This window comes from Symphalangus syndactylus, chromosome 4, assembly GCF_028878055.3.
Source record: "Symphalangus syndactylus isolate Jambi chromosome 4, NHGRI_mSymSyn1-v2.1_pri, whole genome shotgun sequence".
Taxonomy (NCBI): Eukaryota; Metazoa; Chordata; class Mammalia; order Primates; family Hylobatidae; genus Symphalangus; species Symphalangus syndactylus.
In genome coordinates this window covers 18,815,165-18,839,586 of record NC_072426.2, presented here as the reverse complement: position 1 = coordinate 18,839,586, position 24,422 = coordinate 18,815,165, and the positions used below count along the sequence as shown (strand labels likewise).

The window sequence follows — 24,422 nt, the reverse complement described above, 5'->3', positions numbered from 1 at the left end:
AAATCCAAGGGTTGGTTTATTGAAAAAAAAATCATAATAGACCACTAGCTAGACTAATAGAGACGAAAGGAGAGAAGATCTAAATAAACAAAATGAGAAATGACAAAGAGGATATAAACACTGACCCCACAGAAATAACCATCAGAGACTACTATGAACATCTACATGCACACAAACTAGAAAATCTAGGAAAAACTGATACATTTCTGAATATATACACCCTCCCAACTGAACCAGAAAGAAACTAAATTGCCGAACACACCAATAATGAACTTTAAAATAGAATCAATAATAAGTAGCCTACCAACCACAAAAAGACCAGGACCAGATGGATTCACAGCCAAATTCTACCACATGTACAAAGAAGAGCTGGTATCATTCCTACTGAAACTATTCTAAAAGATTGAGGAGAAGAAACTCCACTCTAACTCATTCTATGAGGCCAGCATCACCCTAATACCAAAACCTGGCAGAGACACACACACACACACACAAGAAAACCTCAGGCCAATACCCGTGATAATCATCAATGCAAAACTCCTCAACAAAATATGGGCAAACTGAATCCAGCACCATATCAAAAAGCTTATCCACTTTGATCAAGTAGGATTTATCTTTGGGATGCAAGATTGGTTCAACATATGCAAATCATTAAGGTGATTCATCACATAAACAGAACTAGACAAAAACCACATGTATATTTCAAGACGCAGAAAAGGCTTTCAATAAATTCAACATCCCTTCATGTTAAAAACAGTTAATAAGCTAGGTATTGAAGGAACATATTATAAAAGCCACACATGACAAACCTACAGCCAACATCATACTGAATGGACAAAAGCTGGAAGCATCCCCCTTGAAAACCAGCACAAGAAAATAATGTCCTCTCTCACCACTCCTCTTCAACATAGTAATGGAAGTCCTCATCAGAGCAATCAGGCAAGAGAAAGAAATCTCTTTCTCTTGGGCATCCAAATACAAAGAGAAAAAGTCCAACTATTTCTGTTTGCAGATGACATGATTCTATACAGAGAAAATTCCACAGTCTCAGCCCAAAATCTCCTTCACCTAATAAACAATTTCATCAAAGTCTCAGGGATATAAAATCAATGTACAAAAATCACTAGCATTACTATACATCAACAACAGCCAAGCTGAACACCAAATCAGAAATGCAATCACATTCACAACTGTCACAAAAAGAATAAAATACCTAGGAATGTAGATAACTAGGAAGGAAAAAGATCTCTACAAGGAGAACAATAAAATAATGCTCAAAGAAATCAGAGATGAAACAAACACATGGAAAAGCATTCCATTCCATGATCATGGATAGGAAGAATCAATATCATTAAAACGGCCATACTACCCAAAGCAATTTATAGATTACATGCTATCCCTATTAAACTACCAGTGACATTCTTCACAGAGCTAGAAAAATCTATTTTAAAATTCGTATGAAACCAAAAAAAGCCAAAATATCCAAGGCACTCCTAAGCAAAAAGAACGAAGCTAGAGGCATCTCACTATACAAATTTAAACTATACTACAGGGCTACAGTAGCCAAAACAGCTTGGTACTGGAACAAAAGCAGACACGTGGACCAATGGAACAGAATAGGGAACCCAGAAACAAGGCTGCACAGCTACAACCATTCAATCTTTGACAAAGCTGACAAAAACAAGCAATGGGGAAAGAACTTTATTTAATAAAGGTTGCTGGGATAACTGGCTACCATATGCAGAAGATTGAAAATGGACCTCTTCCTTAAATTATATACAAAAATCAACTCAAGAGGGACTAAAAACTTAAGTGTAAAACCAAAAACTTTGAAAACCCTGGAAAACAACCTAGGCAATACCATCCGAGACATAGGAACTGGCAAAGATTTTATGAGGAAGACACCAAAAGCAATTACAACAAAAGGAATAATTGGCAAATAGGACCTAATTAAACTAAAGAGCTTCTGCACAGCAAAGGAAACTCAATAAACAGCCTACCGAATAGGAGAAAAATTTGCAAACTACGCATCTGACAAAGGTCTAATATCAAGCATCTATAAGGAAGTTAAACAAATTTACAAGAAAAAAACAAACAACCTCATTAAGAAGCTGGCAAAGGACATGAACAGACACTTTTCAAAAGATGACATACATTCAGCCAATGAGCATATGAAAATACACTCTACATCACTGATCATTAGAGAAATGTAAATCAAAACCACAATGAGATACTATCTTACACCAGTTAGAATGGCTATTATTAAAAAGTAAAAAAATAATAATAATAACATGCTGGTGAGGTTGTGGGAAAAAGGAATACTTATATACTGTTGGTGGGAGTGCAAATTAGTTTAACCATTGTGGAAAGCAGTGTGGTGATACTCCAAAGAGCTAAAAATACAACTACCATTTGACCCAGTAATCCCAGTACTAAGTATATGCCCAAAGGAATATATATCATTTTACCATAAATACACATGCACCTGTATGTTCACTGCAGCAATACTCACAATAGCAAAGACATGGAATCAACCTAAATGTCCATCAACGGTAGACTGGATAAAGAAAATGTTGTACATATGCACAATGGAATGCTATGCAGTCCCCGAAAATAACGAGATCATGTCCTTTCACGTGAACACAGAAGGAGCTGGAGGCCATGATCCTTAGCTAACTAATGTAGGAAAAGAAAACCAAATACCTCATGTTCTCACTTATAAGTGGGGGCTCTGATGAGAACACCTGGACACATAGAGGGGAACAACAGACACTGGGTCCTACCTGAAGGTGGAGGATGAGAGGAGTTCAAGGATCTGGAAAAGTAACTAATGGGTGATTAAATAATCTGTACAAGAAACCCCCATGACACAAGTTCATCTACATAACGAACCTGCACATGTACACCTATACTTGAAAAAAAAAATTGGTTAACATAAAGTTGTTCATACCATCTTTTTTTTCTTTTATTGATATATAAAATTCACATATTTATGGGGCACCTGTGTTTATTATATGCATAGAATGTGTAACTGGGGTATCTATCCCCTTGAATGTTTATTATTTTTATATGTTGGGATATGATTTCAATTCCTCTCTTCTAATTACTTTGAAATATCCATAAATTGTTGCTAAATATAGTCACCCTAGTCGTCTATCAAACATTGGAACTTATGTCTGCTATCTACCTATATGTTTGTACCCATAACTAACCTTTCTTCATGTCCACCTTCTACCTACTCACCTTTCCCAGTCTCTGGTATCAATCACTCTGTTCCATATGTCCATGAGATCAAGTTTATTAGCTCCCACATATGAGTGAGGACATGCATTGTCTTTCAGTGTCAAGCTTATTTCATCCATGTTGTTTCAAATGACATGATTTAATTCTTCATTATGGGCAATAGTATTCTATTGCCAATACTATATTTTATTTATATTTATATTCTATAATATATTTTCTTTATCCGTTTCACCATTGATGGACACTTAGGTTAATTCCATATCTTTGCTATTGTAATTAGTGCTGTGATAAACATGTGAGTCCAAGTATCCCTTTGATATACTGATTCCTTTTCCTTTGAATAGATACCCCATATTGGGATTGCTAGATCATATGGTAGTTCTATTTTTACTTTTTTGAAAAATCTTCATAATCTTTTTCATACCAGTTTTACCAATTTACATTCCCACCAACAGTGTATAAGAGTTTCCTTTTCTTCATATTCTTGTCAACATCTGTTGTTGTTGTTATCTGATTAATAACCGCCATTCTAACTGGGATCAGATGATAATTCATTGTGATTTTGATTTGCATTGCCTCATAATAAGTGATATTGAGCATTTTTTCACTTGTATATCTTCTTTTTAGGAATGTCTACTCTTGTCCTTTGCCCATTTTTTAACGTAATTGTTATTTTATTGTTGAGTAGTTTGAATTCCTTGGATATTGTGGATATTAGTCCCCTGCTGGATGAGTAGTTTTCAAATATTTTACCCCATTCAAGAGATTGTCTCTTCACTCTGTTATTTGTTTTGCTATGCAGAAGCTATTTAGTTTGATATAGTGCCATTTGTCTGTCTTGTTGTTGCTGTTGTTTTCTGTGCTTTTAAGGTGTTAGCCATAAAATTTTTCCCTAGACTAATGCCCTAGGAGTTTTCCTGTTTATTTCTAGCAGTTTTATAGTTTGGGGTCTTACATTTAATCCCTTTTGAGTTGACTTTTGTATATGGTGAAAGGTAGAGCTCCAGTCTAATTCTTCTGAATATGATTATCTAGTTTTCCCAGCATTATTTATTGAAGACAGTATTCTTTCCCCAGTGTATGTACATGGTGACTTTGTTGAAAATCAGTTGTCTGCAAATATGTGTATTTATTTCTGGGTTCTTTATTCCATTCCATTGCTCTAGGTGCCTATTTTTATACCAATAACATATTGTTTTCATTACTATAGGCCATGTAATATGTTTTGAATTCAAGTAGTGTGATGCCTCCAGCTTTGTTATTTTTGCTGAGAATTTCATTAGCTATTTGGGCTTTATTTTGGATCTATATGAGTCTTATACTTTTTTTATATTTCTGTGAAGAATGGCATTGCATATTTTGATAGGGATTGCATTGAATCTATAGATTGCTTTAGGCAGTATAGTCATTTTAATGACATTAATTCTTCTGATCCATAAGCATGGATGTCTATTTGTTTGTGTACTCTTAAATTTCTCTTACCAGTTGTTTGAAATTTTCCTTCCAGAGATCATTCACATTCGTGACTAAATTTCTTAGCTAAATTTATTCCTAGTAATTTTTTGAAGATATTATAAATGAGATTGCCTTCTTGATTTCTCTTTTGGCTATTAGAAATGCTACTAATTTTGGGAGGCAGCTCCAAGGTAGCCAGATAGGAACAGCTCCAGTCTATAGCTCCCAGCATGAGCGACACAGAAGATGAGTGATTTCTGCATTTCCAACTGAGGTACCGGGTTCATCTCACTGGGGCTTGTCGAACAGTGGGTGAAGGACAGTGGGTGCAGCCCACTGAGCATGAGTCAAAACAGGGCGAGGCATTGCCTCACCCAGGAAGTGCAAAGGGTCAGGGAATTCCCTTTCCTAGTCAAGGGAAGCTATGACAGATGGCACCTGGAAAATCGGGTCACTCCCACCCTAATACTGCGCTTTTCCGAGGGTCTTAGCAAATGGCACATCTGGAGATTATATCCCACGCCTGGCTTGGAGGGTCTCAAGCCCACAGAACCTCGCTCATTGCTACCACAGCAGTCTGAGATCAAACTGCAAGACAGCAGCGGCTAGGAGAGGGGCGCCCACCATTGCTGAGGATTGAGTAGGTAAACAAAGCAGCCTGGAAGCTCAAACTGGGTGAAGCCCACCGCTCAAGGAGACCTGCCTACCTCTGTAGACTCCACCTTGGGGGGCAGGGCATAGCTGAAGAAAAAGCAGCAGAAAATTCTGCAGACTTAAATGTCCCTGTCTGACAACTTTGAAGAGAATAGTCGTTCTCTCAGCATGGAGTTTGAGATCTGAGAATGGACAGACGGCCTCCTGAAGTGGGTCCCTGGCCCCGGAGTAGCCTAACTGGGAGACACCTCCCAAAAGGGGCCAACTGATACCTCATACAGCTGAGTGCCCCTCTGAGATGAAGCTTCCAGAGGAAGGATCAGGCAGCAACATTTGCCATTCTGAAATATTTGCTGTTCTACAGCCTCCGCTGGTGACACCCAGGCAAACAGGTCTGGAATGGACCTCCAGCAAACTTCTCCGAGATAAAGGAGGAAGTTTGAAACCATAGCAAAGAAGGTAAAAACCTTGAAAAAAGAGTAGACGAATGGCTAACTAGAATAACCAGTGTAGAGAAGTCCTTAAAGGACCTCATGGATCTGAAAACCATGGCACAAGAATTACATGAGGAATGCAAAAGCTTCAGTAGCCAATTCGATCAACTGCAAGAAGGGTATCAGTGATTGAAGATCAAATGAATGAAATGAAGTGAAAAGAGAAGTTTAGAGAAACAAGAGTAAAAAAAAATGAAAAAAGCCCCCAAGAAATATGGGGCTATGTGAAAAGACCAAACCTGCATCTGATTGGTGTACCTGAAAGTGACGGGGAGAATGGAACCAAGTAGGAAAACACTCATGAGGATAGTATCCAGCAGAACTTCACCAACCTAGCAAGGCATGCCAACATTCAAATTCAGGAAACACAGAGAATGCCACAAAGATATACCTCGAGAAGAGCAACTCCAAGACATAATTGTCAGATTCAACAAAGTTGAAATGAAGGAAAAAATGATAAGTGGAGCCAGAGAGAAAGGTCGGGTTACGCACAAAGGGAAGCCCATCAGACTAACAGCGGATCTCTCAGCAGAAACTTTACAAGCCAGAAGAGAGTGGGGACCAATACTGAACATTCTTTTTTTTTATTATTATACTTTAAGTTGTAGGGTACATGTGCACAATGTGCAGGTTTGTTACATATGTATACATGTGCCATCTTGGTGTGCTGCACCCATTAACTCGTCATTTAACATTAGATGTATCTCCTATTGCTATCCCTCCCCCCTCCCTCCACCCCACAACAGGCCCTGGTGTGTGATATTCCCCTTCCTGTGTCCATGTTTTCTCATTGTTGAACTCCCACCTATGAGTGAGAACATGCGGTGTTTGGTTTTCTGTCCTTGTGATAGTTAGCTGAGAATGATGGTTTCCAGCTACATCCATATCCTACAAAGGACATGAACTCATCCTTTTTTATGGCTGCATAGTATTCTGTGGTGTATATGTGCCACATTTTCTTAATCCAGTCTATCATTCTTGGACACTTGGGTTGGTTCCAAGTCTTTGCTAATGTGAATAGTGCTGCAATAAACATACCTGTGCATGTGTCTTTATAGCAGCATAATTTATAATCCTTTGGGTATATACCCAGTAATAGGATAGCTGGGTCAAATGGTATTTCTAGTCCTAGATCCCTGAGGAATCACCACACTGACTTCCACAATGGTTGAACTAGTTTACATTCCCACCAACAGTGTAAAAGTGTTCCTATTTCTCCACATCCTCTCCAGCACCTGTTGTTTCCTGACTTTTTAATCATCGCCATTCTAACTGGTGTGAGATGGTATCTCATTATGGTTTGGATTTCCATTTCTCTGATGGCCGGGATGATGAGCATTTTTTCATGTGTCTGTTGGCTGCATAAATGTCTTCTTTCGAGAAGTGTCTGTTCATATCCTTCCCCCACTTGTTGATGTGGTTGTTTGTTTTTTCTTGCAAATTTGTTGGAGTTCATTGTAGATTCTGGATATTAGCCCCTTGTCAGACGAGTAGACTGCAAAAAATTTTCTCCCATTCTGTAGGTTGCCTGTTCACTCTGATGGTAGTTTCTTTCGCTGTGCAGAAGCTCTTTAGTATAATTAGATCCCATTTGTCAATTTTGGCTTTTGTTGCCATCGCTTTTGGTGTTTTAGACATGAAGTCCTTGCCCATGCCTATGACCTGAATGGTATTGCCTAGGTTTTCCTCTAGCATTTTTATGGTTTTAGGTCAAACATTTAAGTATTTTTTTTTTTGAGATGGAGTCTCACTGTGTACCCCAGGTTGGAGTGCACTGGCACGATCTCAGCTCACTGCAAGAACATTTAAGTCTTTAATCCATCTTGAATTGACTTTTGTATAAAGTGTAAGGAAGGGATCCAGTTTCAGCTTTCTACATATGGCTAGCCAGTTTTCCCAGCACCATTTATTAAATAGGGAATCTTTTCCCTATTTCTGGTTTTTGTCAGGTTTGTCAAAGATCAGTTAGTTGTAGATATGTGGCATTATTTCTGAGGTCTCTGTTCTGTTTCATTGGTCTATATCTCTGTTTTGGTACCAGAACCATGCTATTTTGGTTACTGTAGCCTTGTAGTATAGTTTGAAGTCAGGTAGCGTGATGCCTCCAGCTTTCTGCTTTTGGCATAGGACTGTCTTGGCAATGCGGGCTCTTTTTTGGTTCCATATGAACTTTAAAGTAGTTTTTTCCAATTCTGTGAAGAAAGTCATTGGTAGCTTGATGGGGATGGCATTGAATCTACAAATTACTTTGGGCAGTATGGCCATTTTCATATTGATTCTTCCTACCCATGAGCATGGAATGTTCTTCCATTTCTTTGTATCCTCTTTTATTTCATTGAGCAGTGGTTTGTAGTTCTCCTTGAAACAGTCCTTCACATCCCTTGTAAGTTGGATTCCTAGGTATTTTATTTTCTTTGAAGCAATTGTGAATGGAAGTTCACTCATGATTTGGTTGTTTGTCTGTTATTGGTGTATAAGAATGCTTGCGATTTTTGCACATGGATTTGGTATCCTGAGACTTTGCTGAAAATACCTATCTGCTTAAGGAGATTTGGGGCTGAGACGATGGGGTTTTCTTGATATACAATCATGTCATCTGCAAACAGGGACAATTTGACTTCCTCTTTTCCTAATTGAATACACTTTATTTCCTTCTCCTCCCTGATTGCCCTAGCCAGAATTCCAACACTATGTTGAATAGGAATGGTGAGAGAGGGCATCCCTGTCTTGTGCCAGTGTTCAAAGGAAATGCTTCCAGTTTTTGCCCATTCAGTATGATATTGGCTGTGGGTTTGTTAAAGATAAGACTTATTATTTTGAGATACGTCCCATCAATACCTAATTTATTGAGTTTTTAGCATGAAGAGTTGTTGAATTTTGCCAAAGGCCTTTTCTGCATCTATTGAGATAATCATCTGGTTTTTGTCATTGGTTCTGTTTATATGTTGGATTACATTTATTGATTTGTATATGTTGAACAAGCCTTACATCCCAGGGATGAAGCCCACTTGATCATGCTGGATAAGCTTTTTGATGTGCTGCTGGATTCGGTTTGCCAGTATTTTACTGAGGATTTTTGCATCTATGTTCATCAGGGATATTGGTCTAAAATTCTCATTTTTTGTGGTGTCTCTGCCAGGCTTTGGTATCAGGATGATGCTGGCCTCACAAAATGAGTTAGGGAGGATTCCCTCTTTTTCTATTGATTGGAATAGTTTCAGAAGGAATAGTACCAGCTCCTCCTTGTACCTCTGGTGGAATTCGACTGTGAATCCGTCTTCTCCTGGACTTCTTTTGGTTTGTAAGCTATTAATTATTGCCTCCATTTCAGAGCCTGTTATTGTTCTATTCAGAGATTCAACTTCTTCCTGGTTTAGTCTTGGGAGGGTGTATGTGTCAAGGAATTTATCCATTTCCTCCAAATTTTCTAGTTTATTTGCATACAGGTGTTTATATTATTCTCTGATGGTAGTTTTCATTTCTGTAGGATCGGTGGTGATATACCATTTATCATTTATTATTGCATCTGTTTGATTCTTCTCTCTTTTCTTCTTCATTAGTCTTGCCAGCGGTCTATCAATTTTGTTGATCTTTTAGAAAACCCCATCGTCTCCGCCCAAAATCTCCTTGAGCAGATAAGCAACTTCAGCAAAGTCTCAGGATACCAAATCAATGTACAAAATTCACAAGCATTCTGATACACCAATAACAGACAAACAGAGAGCTAAGTCATGAGTGAACTCCCATTCACAATTGCTACAAAGAGAATAAAATACCTATGAATCCAACTTACAAGGGATGTGAAGGACTGTTTCAAGGAGAAATACAAACCACTGCTCATCGAAATAAAAGAGGACACAAACAAATGGAAGAACATTCCATGCTCATGGATAGGAAGACCGAATATCGTGAAAATGGCCATACTACCCAAGGTAATTTATAGATACAATGCCATCCCCATCAAGCTACCAATGACTTTCTTCACAGAATTGGAAAAAACTACTTTAAAGTTCATATGGAACCAAAAAACAGCCCCCATTGCCAAGTCAATCCTAAGCCAAAAGAACAAAGCTAGAGGCCTCACACTACCTGACTTCAAACTATACTACAAGGCTTTAGTAACCAAAACAGCATGGTACTGGTACTAAAACAGAGATATAGACCAATGGAACAGAATAGAGACTTCAGAAATAATACCACACATTTACAACTATCTGATCTTTGACAAAACTGACAAAAATGAGAAATGGGGAAAGGATTCCCTATTTAATAAATGGTGGTGCTGGGAAAACTGGCTAGCCATATGTAGAAAGCTGAAACTGGATCCCTTCCTTACACTTTATACAAAAATTAATTCAAGATGGATTAAAGACTTAAATGTTAGACCTAAAACCATAAAAATCCTAGAAGAAAACCTAGGCAATACCATTCAGGACATAGGCATGGGCAAGGACTTCATGTCTAAAACACCAAAAGCAATGGCAACAAAAGCCAAAATTGACAAATGGGATCTAATTAAACTAAACAGCTTCTGCACAGGAAAAGAAACTATCATCAGAATGAACAGGCATCATACAGAACAGGAGAAAATTTTTGCAATCTACTTATCTGACAAAGGGCTAATATCCAGAATCTACAATGAACTCCAACAAATTTACAAGAACAAAAAAAAAACCCCATCAACAAGCGGGCAAAGGATATGAACAGACACTTCTCAAAAGAAGACATTTATGCATCCAAAAGTCACATGAAAATATGCTTATCATCCCTGGCCATCAGAGAAATGCAAATCCAAACCACAATGAGATACCATCTCACACCAGTTAGAATGGCCATCATTCAAAAGTCAGGAAACAACAGGTGCTGGAGAGGATGTAGAGAAATAGGAACACTTTTACACTGTTTGTGGGACTGTAAACTATTTCAACCACTGTGGAAGTCAGTGTGGCAATTCCTCAAGTATCTAGGACTAGAAATACCATTTGACCCAGCCATCCCATTACTGGGTATATACTCAAAGGATTATAAATCATGCTGCTGTAAAGACACATGCATAGGTATGTTTATTGCGGCATTATTCACAATAGCAAAGACTTGGAACCAACCCAAATGTCCATCAATGATAGACTGGATTAAGAAAATGTGGCACATATACACCACAGAATACTATGCAGCCATAAAAAAGGATGAGTTCATGTTCTTTATAAGGACATGGTTGAAGCTGGAAACCATCATTCTCAGCAAACAATCACAAGGACAAAAAACCAAACACCACATGTTCTCACTCATAGGTGGGAATTGAACAATGAGAACACTTGCACACAGGAAGGGGAACATCATACACTTGGGCCTGTTGTGGAGTTGGGGGGAGGGGGGAAGGATAGGATTAGGAGATATACCTAATGTAAATGACAAGTTAATGGGTGCAGCATACCAACATGGCACATATATACATATGTAACAAATCTGCACGTTGTGCACATGTACTCTAGAACTTAAAGTATTAAAAAAAAATTTAAAAAAAGTTCTAAATAACTGAACCCTCAATTTGCATTAACCCACCCCTTAATTTGCATGCAATTGTAAGTGGGTATTAGTGAGTATAAACACAGTTGCCAAGAGCCCATATTCTGCTGAATCTGGGTGCACTGCTAGGAGCAGTGCTATTCAATAAAAAGTTGCTAATACGAAAAAACAAAAACAAAAAAAGAAATGCTACCAATTTTGTATGTTAATTTTTTATCCTGTAACTTCACTGAATTTGTTGTTCAGTTCTAAGAGTTTTGTGCCAACAACTTTTAGTTTTCTAAAGATAAGATCATCTCCAAAGAGGGACAATTTCACTTCCTCTTTTCCAATTTGGATGCCTTTTATTTCTTTTTCTATAGTGTCTCTGCATCAATAGATTGCTTATTTGAAATCTTTCTGGTTTATTGCTGTAGGTGTTGTGGCTGTGAACATCTCTCTTAAAACTGCTTTTGCTGTGTAAAATAGGTTTTGGCATGTTGTGCTTCTATTTTCACTTGTTCCAATAAATTTTTCAATTTCCATCTTAATTTCTTTATTGACGTAGTGGTCATTCTGGAGCATGTTTAGTTTCCTTGTATTTTTATAGTTTCCAAGATTCCTCTTGGTATTGATCTCTAGTTTTATTCAACTGTGGTTTGAAAAGATAACTTGACATAATTTCAAATTTTTAAAAATTAGTTGGGAGTTATTTTGGGGCCTAACATATGGTCCATCCTGGGGAATGTTCCATGTGCTGATGAGAAGAATGCGTATGCTGGAGTTATCAGATAAAACCTTCTATAAATGTTTACTAGGTTCATTTGATATAAAGTCCAGTTTAAGTCCAATGTGTCTTTCTTGACTTTCTGTCTAGATTATCTACCTAATGATCATAGTGGGTTTTGAAGGCCCCTTTTTTACTATAGTGGAGTCTTTATTTCTTTATATTCAGTAATATTTGCTTATGAATCTGAGTACTCCAGCGTTGGGTGCATACATATTTAGAATTGTTACATTCTCTTGCTGGAGTGATCCCTTTACCATTATATAATGACCTTATTTGCCCTATTTTATTGTTTTTATTTAAAAGTATGTTTTATCTTATTAAGATAGTCACCCCTGCTTGCTTTTGGTTTCCATTTGTGTGGGTAATTTTTTTCATCCCTTTACTTTCAAGCTATTTGTGTTTTTATAGGTAAAGTGTATATGTTGTAGGCAATATATAATTGGGTCATGTTCTTTTTTAAATTCATTCAGCCAAATTATATTATTTAAGTGGAGAATTTAATCCATTTATGAATGAAGGTTATTATTGATATGTGAGGTTTTGTTCCTGTCATATTGTTAATTATTTTCTTCTTGTTTTGTATATCCTTTGTTCCTTTCTTTTTATCTTATTGACTGTCCTTGAGGCTTACTGCTTTTCTGTGGTGGTATCATTTGAGACTTTTTTCTTCATCATTTGTATACTTGCTTTACGAGTGTGTTTTCTATTTTTGTGTATGTTAATGATGATAATTATCATTCTTTCAGGTTTAGCACTCCCTTGAGCATTTCTTATCAGGCCAGTCTAGTGGTGATAAATTCCCTCTGCATTTGCTTATCTGAGAAACACTTTATTTCTCCTTCGTTGATGAAGAATAGTTTTCCTGGACATAGTATCCTTTGCTGGAAGCTTTTTTCTTTTGTCACTTAATATATCATACCATTCTCTCTTGGCTGGTAAGCGTTCTGCTGAGAAGTCTGCCATTAGTCTAATGGGGGCTCCTTTATAAGTGACTAAACTCCATTCTCTTCCACTCTGTCGAATTTCTCTTTTTGCCATTGAATTTAAACAGTTTCATTATAATGTCCCATGAAGAAGACCTTTTTGCATTGTATCTGCTTGTGTATCACTGGGTCTCCTGTATCTGGATGTCTATATATCCTGCTAGACATGGGTAGTTTTCGTGTTATTTTGTTAAATGAGTTTTTGAACCCCTTTTCTCTCTCTTTGGCTTTGGGATAATGATAATTTCTATATTTGGTCACTTATGGTATCCCATATATCACAAAGGTTTTATTCATTCTTTTTTTATTCTCTTTATTTTTTCTGCATGGGTTATTTCAAAAGCCCTGTCTTAAAGTTCAGAGATTCTTTCTTCTGCTTTATTGAGTTTATTATTGAAGGTTTCAAGTATTCAAGGAGTTCCTCACTTCCAGAATTTCTGTTTTGGTTCCTTTATGTGATACCTATTACTCTGGTAAATTTCTATTCATATTCTAAATTGTTTTTGTGATTTCTTTATTTTTTTTTGGAATTATCTTGAACTTCACTGAGCTTCTTAGTAACATAAATTTAAATTCTTTTTCTAAGAATTTGTGAATTTCTTTTTGATTGTAATCTGTTGCTGGAGAATTTTTGTGTTCCTTTGAAGGTGCCATTTTTCCTTCCTTTTTCATGTTTCCTTGTCCTTCAGTTAATATCTGTATGTCTGGTGTAATAGTCACTTCTTGCAATTTTTTAAATTTGCTTTCATGAGAGGACTTTCTCCTGGAGATGTATTAATGGTGTTGGTTGTATAGGACTCTTCAGCTTTGATTCTGGGTGCATATAGCAATGTAGCCTCTATATGATTTCTTTGGCTGTAAACAGTATGAGTAATATCTGTGGTTTCCTAGGTGGTTAAGACTCTAATTATTAGTGGAGGCTATGGTGAAGTTTTTCTGGGGGCAGGGATGGCAGGTGGGTCCATATCTGAGCATGCTTACTCTTGGGCCTGAGGGTAGCAGATGCTGGCACTTGTGTTAGTGGGATAAGGTAGGCCAATTCTTGGTCTGTAGTGGCTGCAGTGGGCTGGGTGGGTAAATGGGTTCCCATGTCCCTGAGAAGTCAACGTGGTATAAGTGATGCCAGTAGCAGTCGTGGGATAACTCTCTGGGTCCTGAGCACTGCACATTGGTATTGGTGGTAGTTGTATGCAAGGTTGCCAGTCACAGCCCCAGACATACAGTTCTCAAATGTTCCTGCTTTCCACAGCAGCAGCACCACAGCATCACACAGAAGCAGGTAGGTACCACACATTTCATGTGCTAGCCTGTGTATATAGCCTATGCTACCAAAATATATCATATGACAAGAAGTGTTAGTGAAGTTATGAGGAAATTGGAAGTCTTGTATATCATCAGTGTAAATGTAAAATTATACAACTGCTATAGAAAACAGTATGGTGGTTCTGTAAAAAATTAAAAATAGAACAGCAAGTGATCCAGCAGTCCTAGTTTTAGATATTTATCCAAAAGAATTGAATACAGGATCTCAAAAAGATGTCTGCATTCTCATGTTCATTGCAGCACTATTCATAATAGCCAATATGTGGAGACAACCTAAATGCCCATCAACAGATGCATAGATAATGAATATGTAGTATATACAGAAAATCCTGTCATATCTACAACATGGATGAACCTTAAGGTTATGCTAAGTGAAATAGCTAGTCATATTAGGACAAATATTGCATGCTTCTACTTATATGAGGTATCTAAAGGAGTCAAACTCATAGAAGCAGAAAGTAGAATGATGGTTGCCAGGGGTTATAGGGAAGGGAAAATGAAGAGTTGCTATTTAATGGGTATTGAATTTCAATCTTGCAAGATGAAACAGCTCTAGAAATTTGCTGCACAACAGTGTGCACATAGTTAACAATACTGTACTGTAACACTTAAAAATTTGTAAAGGGAATAAAAAAATCTTCATTTAGTTATCTCACACCCACTAAGATGGCTACAATAAGATACAATCATGAAAAAAAAGAGCATTGGTGAGGAAGTAGAGAAACTGAAACATTCATGCCTTACTCATGGGATTGTAAAATGGTGTAAACTTTGTGGAAAACAAATTGGCATTTTCTCAAAAAGTTAAACACAAAGGCATCATATGACTCAGCAATTTCACTCTTAGGAATATAACCCAGATAATCAAAAACATATGTTCATGCATAATTTTCTAGGCTAAAATTTATAGCTGCATTATTTGTAATAGTCACAGGGGTAACAACTAACTCTTCATTAATTAATGAATAAATAAAATATTTGTACAATGTAATATTATTCAGACATAAACAGGAATGAAATACTATGACATGGCAAAATGAATAACCTTGAAAACATGCCAAGTGATGGACATCAGACACAAAAGACCACATATTGTATAAATCCATTTCTATGAAATTTCCAGAATAGGCAAATTCACAGAAAAAAAAAGTAGATTAGTTGCCATGGGATCTGGAGAAGGTGAGATTGAGACTAACTGCTAATAATTACCAGGTTTCTTTTTTGAGGTGATGAAAATGTCTGGAATGAAATAGTGGTGATGTTTGTACAACATGTAAGTAAACTAAAAATCACTATATTGTGCATTTTACAATAATGAATGTTGAGTGAATTGTGTCTCAATTTAAAAACTTTTTAAGGTATATTGTTTAATTTGCAAAAATAGATGGTCTCTGGCTTATGGTAGTTTAATATACAATGTTTTGACCTTACGATAGGTTTATTAGGGTATTAAGTACATTTTTGACTTATGAGTTTATCAGGACATATTCCATCATAAGTCAAGGAACATCGATATGTGGTGATGTTTGTATTATCTTTTGAAATTTATTTTTATATTAATTCTCTTATAATCAAAGAAACATTGTGTATTATTTAAATCTTTTGACATTTGTTGTAATTTATATACTAGTATATGATCCATTTGGTAGATAGTTTATAATTATAAAAATGTGCATTCAGTTGTAGTTCATTATAGTGATCTGTATATGTCATTTAAGTCAAGTGTCTTAATCACGTTAATCAGAACCTTTATAGCCTGATTTTCTGTGTCCATGCTTTACTAATTACTGATAATTGGAATTTCCCACAATTTGTATATTGCCATTAGATATGTCATTTTTGTTTTATTGGTTTTGATGCTATGTTATTTTAGGCACATACAAACTTAGAAGTGTTCTATCTTTCTATTTGACCATTTTATCATTAGAAAACATTCTACCCTTATTCCTGATAATATTTTTGCCATAAAATCTACCTTGTCAGACATTAGCTTTCTTTTGCTAAATTTTATGTGCCATTTATTATTCCATTTTCTACATTCAAATTTTGTCTTTGTTTAGAGTCAGCCTTTTAAAAGCAGCATATAGTTGATTTTCTAAAAATATGATCCTGACAATCATTGCCTTTCACTTGAAAATTTTAGACCATTTATGTTTAATATATCACTAATATATCTGAACTTAAACCTATCATCTTATTATTTGTCCCACCTTGTCTATTGTCTCTCCTTTCTCGCCTTCTTTTCAATTAATCAACTATTTTATTATTTCATTTTCCTCTTTGTTAGTTTTTATTTTTTATGTTTGTCTACATTTTCTAACTGGCTACCATGGAGACTACTTCATGCAGCCTTTACTAATATACATAAGTACTTTCACTACTTCCTGGACAATGCAAACAACTCCTTTATGTTAATTATTGTCATGTACCTTGATATGGTTTGGCTGTGTCCCCACCGAACTCTCCAGTTGAATTGCATCTCCCAGAATTCCCACGTGTTGTGGGAGGCACCCAGGGGGAGGCAATTTAATCATGGGACTGGGTCTTTCCCATGCTATTCTTGTGATAGTGAGTAAGTCTCACAAGATCTAATGGGTTTATCAGGTGTTTCTGCTTTTGTTTCTGCCTCATTTTTCTCTTGCCACTATCATGTAAGAAGTGCCTTTCACTTCCTGCCATGATTCTGAGGCCTCCCCAGCCATATGGAACAGTAAGTGCAATTCAACCTCTTTTTTTTCTCAGTCTCAGGATTGTCTTAATCAGCAGTGTGAAAATTAACTAATACATACCTTAAATCTACATATATATTTTAAGACATTCTTTTTACCCCTGGCTGCTTTTAATTTTTTTTTTTTTTGTCTTTGGTTATCAACAGTTTCATAATAATGAATGTAGTATGGCTTTTTTAGTGTTCATACTTTTGGGAGTTTGTGATTCTTCCTAAAGTTGTGGATTATTGTCTTTCAGTTTGAAGGAACTCTCAATTTCTCATCGAATACTTTATCTGCCCTATTATTTTACACTTCTCTTTTTGAGATTCCAATGACACATATTTTAGACCTTTTAATTGTATTTTATATATCTCTGATAATTGTTGTCATATTTTTCCTCATTCTTCCTTTCCATGATTCAGTTGACATTTTCTGCTGAATCATCTTCCAATTCATTAATTCTTCAGATGTGTCTAACTTGTTAAACTCTATTAAGTTCTCGATTTTAGGTTTTTTTTAGTTATATCATTTTCATTTTATTATTGTTTATTTTTTACTACTTTTAGTTTAAATTTTTCATCTCATCCTTTCTATCTTGCATGTATTAATCACAGATACTTATAAGTCCACGTCTGATTCACTCAATATTTTTTGTTTTTATGTGTTTTTCTCATGTGTGTATGTCTGTGTGTGTGTGCGTGTGTGTGTACATGTGTGCCTGGTCTTTTCTTTGATATGGGTAAGTTTTTTATTGAAAAGCGAGTGTTTTGAAAGAAAAGTCGCACAATAAATCGAAGCCTTAGAAGATGTTATCTGCTTCCAAAGAGTATTTAGTCATACTTCTGTTAGAAAGAGTAGAAGCCGATTGCCTTAATCAGACAGGATTAATCGCTTTTAAAAGAGAGTTTCCAACTTTGTGATGGTTTATTTCTAGTTTCCCATGACTCATAGAATATAGTCCCTCCCATATGAAAGCCTCGGAGGTTTACCAAGGCTTCTGCTCATTTTTTTAATGTAAATTTATTACAATAGAAATAATTCAAAGTTCTGCTCCACTTCCTAGTCTCCTAACCACAATTTTCTGCTCAGTCTCAACTTCTAAACTGCTGGTTCCAAATAAGCAAATCTCTCAAGGAAAAGGCATTGCAGAATATTGGGATTATCTCAATGCATTTCCTATCTCAGGAATCTTGGCCTTCAAGCCCCATTGCCTTCAAGCTCTCAAATGCTTTCAAGCAAATATTTATTCAGCATTTCTAGTTGTTCTCAATAGAAAAGAAAATCTGATATGTGCTATTTTCTTATTTAGATGTGGAGTTAAGGAGATACAAGAACTTACTATTTCTCTCTCTGCTCTCTGCCATGTGAGAATATAATGAGAAGGCAGACATCTGCAAATCAGGAAGCCAGCTCTCACCACACATTAGATCTACAAGCACTTTGATCATGGACTTCCTAGCCTCTAGAACTGTGAAAAATAAATCTTTGCTATTTAAAACATCCAGCCTGTGATAATTAATTATAGCAGTCCGAACTGACCCAGACATAGGGTAATAACAATGTAGTGTTATATTTCTTTCTTCTGGGAAAAATATAACTGTCAATGTATTTCACATATTACAAATAGAATGCATGTTCACTGAACAACTTTGAAAAATTAGAAAAGTATAAAGAAGAAAATGTAAATCACCTATAAGTTCACCATCCAGAGACAAACTCAGTTAGTCATTTGATATATATTCTTCCACTATTACTTTACAATATTTTTTCACAAAAAATATTATAATATATACACATTATAATGTAGTTTGGTGTTTTTATTTAAAAATATGTGTAAACATCTTTCCATGTCATTAAATGTTTCTCTCCTGTAGTTTTTTGGTTTTCATTTTGGCTTTAAGCAGTCACCATAATTTAATAATAAATCTTCACTGTTGGACACTGAAGTTGTTTTTTCTCAATTTGGAATTGTTATAGATAATTTTTATACAATTATCCTTTTATTCATATGTATGCAATATTGTCTAAGTATAATCCTATAAGTGGGATTGGTGTGGCAAAGTGTACAAACATTTTAAGATTTTTGATACATGTATATGGTTAAGTTGCCTCCTAGAAAAATTATATGACTTGACTTCCATTCAAGATGATGTCAGTGCTCATTTTGCTACACCATCTATTACTGAATAAAATTCATTTTTGACTGGGTGCAGTGGCTCATGCCTGTAATCTCAGCGCTTTGGGAGATCTAGACAGGAGGATCATCTGAGCCCAGGGATTCAAGACAAGCCTAGGCAACACAGTGAGACCCTGTCTCTACAAAAAATAAAAAATAATTTTTAAAAGAATAGTAATAAAATAAGATTCATTTTCATCACCAATTTGACAGATAAAAATGGATCTTTTCTATTTGCAGTTTTGATTTCTGGCAAAAAGAAGAAAATTTGCCATATGTACATTATCTTTTGTAAAATTTTTTCTGTTGGTAATTATCTATGTCTTTTGCTCATTGAAAGAATTATATTGGCCGGGAGCGGTGGCTCACGCTTGTAATCCCAGCACTTTGGGAGGCCGAGGCGGGCGGATCACGAGGTCAGGAGATCGAGACCACGGTGAAACCCCGTCTCTACTAAAACTACAAAAAATTAGCTGGGTGTGGTGGCAGGCGCCTGTAGTCCCAGCTACTCGGAGAGGCTGAGACGGGAGAATGGCGTGAACCCGGGAGGCGGAGCTTGCAGTGAGCCGAGACTGCGCCACTGCACTCCAGCCTGGGCGACAGAGCGAGACTCCGTCAAAAAAAAAAAAAAAAAAAAAAGAATTATATTTATAAAATAAATTCATAGGAAAGTAAATTCTGTTGCTGTGCATGTATGAAAAGTAGTTACTATGGCAAATTCCTTTACAAACAATGCTGGGAAATTTGCTTCATAAATGAATCCTTAATTAGCTGCAAAACTTATTTGTTAACAATACTGGATACTGTATTACTAGCATTGAGAATTACCTTTATTCTTTAGTCGCAAAATTTCTTATGTTCTGGCAACATAATAAATTATTCATTGCCATGGTTTGATGAATTCTGATTATTTCTACTTGAATATATATGTTATGTTACTGTAATGAAAAGGCCATTTAGTCAGTACTATTTCATCATCTCTTTCTAGGGATTCATCATGAATATCTATAATATGGTTTCTACAAATGCATGAAGGAATCAGAGGAGACCTGCTAACCATGAAAAGAAAAGCATCGCAATAGAGAACCAAAGTGGCACAAGAATGATCATCTTTGAATAATTTAGAATCAAATAACATCAAATCAACAAACACTTATTGAAGCTCTCCATGTTTTCCATCCTTGATTCCTGTGTTATTCAGCATTTTTGGTAGGTTTCCAGAAGGCAGCCTTCTCTCAAAAGTACTGTTAGGTTATAATGTTTGTAAGTCCTGTCTTCAGGCTCTCTTACTGCTCATGAGTATCAATCACATAAAATTGTGTAAACTCCTGCTTTATAAAAAAGCAAGAGGCAAAAATCTTCCTGCCTGGCATTTCAATGCAGTTGAATTCAATGTCATGATAGCAGTAAATATAAATTGATTTCTAGTATAATAACCAATAAGGAAACCCTAAATTTCCTCAGAACCCAGATAGCATGTAATAAATTCTCCATATCTTGACAAATTTTTAAACAAAATATTTTAGCTCTTCTTCTAGCTTTCAAAATATGCATTAAAACCAGAAGACGAAGACTTAAATCCAAATGCAGTATCATCGTATGGCAAGGTCACATAATTGCATGAAAAAATTGATTCTAAATTACAAAATTCATTATAAATAAAAGTTTAGAATGCATTGATATATAGTGTAGTGGTACTAGACAACGAGTTGAAATCCTAAATTAACCACTTAATAGATGCATAACCTTGTCATATTTCTTAACATATGTGTGCTTCATTTTCTTTGTCTGTAAATAGGAATAATGGTAACTACCAAATAGGATAGTTGCAAAAATTCTGTGGATTAATAATGCCTGGCACATAGTAAGCACCAAAAATTGTGTTTGTCATTATTAGTAGTATTGCTAGTACTATTACTCCTATGAATAAAAGACTCCATGAGCAATTAGGAAAATAAAGTGATGCTTACCAGGAGTCAATATGTATTCAGCATGAATTCTCTTTCATTTTATACAACTACCAATGTAAAAGATGTACAAACCTTGCCTATCTTCTTTCTTTTGAAGCTTCAGTATTCACCTGTGAAAAATAAGTAAAGAGGGTAACTTTATTTCCATAACTTAAGAGATTTTTAAAGATACAAAAGATGATAAGTTATTAATTTAACAATTAAAAAGCCTCAGAGAATGGAGCAAGATGAAAGAATTGAAGCCTACACCATTTGTTCCCTCGGCAGGAACACCAAATTTTGACAACTGTCTGTACAAAGAAAAGCACCATCACAAGAACCAAAAATCAAGTGAACACACGCAGTACCTGGTTTTAACTTCATATCACTGAAAGAGGCATTGAAGAGGGTAGCAGACAGCCTTGAATTGCTGATGCCACCCCGTCTTCATCCTCCAGCAGTAGCCATGCAGCACAGAATCTAGGCAGTTGGGGAAGGGAGAGCACAGTGACAGGAGCACTTTACATTGAACTCAGGGATGCCCTCTCACAGCAGAGAGCAAAGCCATGCTGGGCTTAGCCAGCACCCATGCATGAAGCAAGCATTTGGACCAGACCTAGCCAGAGGGGAATGTGCCCATCCCAGAGGTCAAAATTTGAGTTTCTTGGCAGCTTTGCCACCATGGGCCGAAGTGCTCTGGGGTTCTAGGTAACCTTGAAAGGCAGTCTAGGACACAAAAAGTGCAACTCCTAGGAAACTCCTAGTGCTGGGATGGGCTCAGAGCCAGTAAAATAAGGTTGTATTTGACCTAGGGAGACACCAGCTAGGGCAGCTAAGGGAGTGCTTGAGCCATTCATCCCCCAATCACAGGCAGTGCAGCTCACAGCAATGAAGGTGATCCCTTCCTTCTGCTTAAGATCAAAGAGTAAAGACAACTTTGTCCTGCATTTTGGATAGCAGCTCAGCAACAGTATGACAGAGCACCCAGCAGAGTCATGAGGCCCCTGTTCCAGGGTTAAGCTCATAGATACCATTTCTAGACACATCCCAAGGCATAAAAGAAACTTCTGCCTTGAAGGGAAGGATTCAGTCCTGGCAAAATTTATTACCTGCCGATTAAAAAGCCCTTGGACACTGAATAACCAGCACTGATACCCAGGTAGTATGTCATGGGCCTTGGGCTCTGAGATGTGACCTAGCACACTCCCAGCTGCGGTGGATATGGTGAAAATCTCCTTCTATTTAAGAAAAGCAGAAGGAAAAGTAAAGGGGACTTTGTCTAACACCTTAGGTACCAGCTCAGCCAAGTGGGGTAGAGCAAAAAGCAGGCTCTTGGGGTCCCTGGGTCCAGGCATAGGCTCTTGGACAGCATTTCTAGACCTTCTCTGGGCCACAGCAGAACCCACTGCCCTGAAATGGAGTCCCAGGCCTAGCAGCATTCACCACAAGCTGACTGAAGAGCCCTTGCACTTTAAATGAACAGCAGCAGTGGCCTAGCAAAACCCAATGTGGAACAGTGGTAGTGGTGGCCACTGGGAGAGGCTCCTCTGCCTGTGGAAAGGGGATGGAAAAGCAGGAAGAACATAGTATTCTAGTTTGAGTATCAGCTTAGCAGCAGTAGAACAGAATGTCAGGTAAATTTCTAAGGTTATTGACTCCAATCCCTGAATCCTAGACAGCATCTCTGGAACTGCTTAGGGTGTGGGAGAACTTGCCACTCTAAAGAAAAGGATATAAACCTGGTTGGCTTTGCCACCTGACAATTATAGAGTGCTAGGGACTTGAGTGAACATGGGTGGTAGCCAGGTCATGGTTACAGTGGGCCTTGGTCAAGATCCAGTGCTAGGCTGGTATCAGGTCTGACACAGCATAGTCCCAGTGGTGGTGGCCACAAAGGTGCTTACATCACCACACCCCCAGTTCCAGGCAGCTCAAAACACAGAGAAAGAAAGACTCTGTTTGGGAGAAAGTAAGGGAAAAGTATAAGAGTCTTTGCCTGGTAATCCAGAGTATTCTGGATCTCATCCAAGACCACCAGGGTGGTACCTCTATTAGTCTACAAAAAACACAGCATTTTGGTGCTTGAGGCCCGAGCCCCTTTGAATACGTGGAAATAATTCGCAAGATGGACAGGCATAAACAAGTCTAGATTGCAAAGACTACAATAAATGCCTAACTCTTCAATGCCTAGACAGGAACAAGCATCTAAAGCTTCAAGATCATCCATGAAAACATGACCACACCAAATGAACTAAATAAGGCATCAAGAAAACAGAGATATGTAACACTTCAGACAGAGGATTCAAAATAGCCATTTTGAGGAAACCCAAATAAATTGAAGATAACACAGAGAAGAAACTCAGAATTCTATCAGATAAAGTTAACAAACAGATTAAAATGATGAAAAAGCATCAAGCAGAAGTACTGCAGATGAAAAATGCAATTGGCATAACTGAAGAATGCAACAGAGTCTTTTAATAGCAGAGTTCATCAAACAGAAGAAATAATTAGTGAGCTTGAAGACAAGCCATTTAAAAACACATGGTCACAAGAGAAAAAAGAAAAATGAATAAAAAACAATAAAGCACACCTACAATATCTAGAAAACAACCCCAAAAGGGCACATCTAAGAATTAATGGCCTCAAAAAGGAGGTAGAGAAAGAGATGTGGTAGAAAGCTATTCAAAGGGAAAATATTACAGAACTTCAGAAACCTAGAGAAAGACGTCAACATTCAAGTACAAGAAGGTTATAGAACACTAAGCAGATTTAACCCAAAGAAGTCACCTCAAGGCATTTAGTAATCAAACTTCCAAAGGTCAAGGATAAAGAGAAGATTCTAAAAGCAGCAAGAGGAAAGCAACAATATACAATGAGCTCCAATACATCCAGCAGCAGACTTTTCAGTGGAAACCTTACAGACCAGAAAAGAGTGGCATGACATACTTAAAGTTCTGAAGGAATCAAACTCTTACCCTATAATAATATATCCCATGAAAATATCCTTAAAGCATGGAGGAGAAACAAAGACCTTCCCAGACAAACAAAAGTTGATTTCATCAACACCATATTTGTCCTACAAGAAATGCTAAAGGGAGTTATTCAAACTGAAAGGAAAGGTTGGTAATGAGTAATATGG

General features: G+C 36.8%; 1 long non-coding RNA gene across 2 annotated transcripts in view; it reads right to left on the bottom strand.

Annotated features, from left to right (window-relative positions):
- LOC134736449 (uncharacterized) overlaps positions 1-24,422 on the bottom strand; it is a 105,539-nt gene that overhangs the window by 38,955 nt on the left and 42,162 nt on the right. For both annotated transcript variants that reach the window (XR_010120454.1, XR_010120455.1), the window contains one exon: positions 21,377-21,414. This is a non-coding gene — a long non-coding RNA (uncharacterized lncRNA). The remainder of the gene's footprint in view (positions 1-21,376; positions 21,415-24,422) is intronic.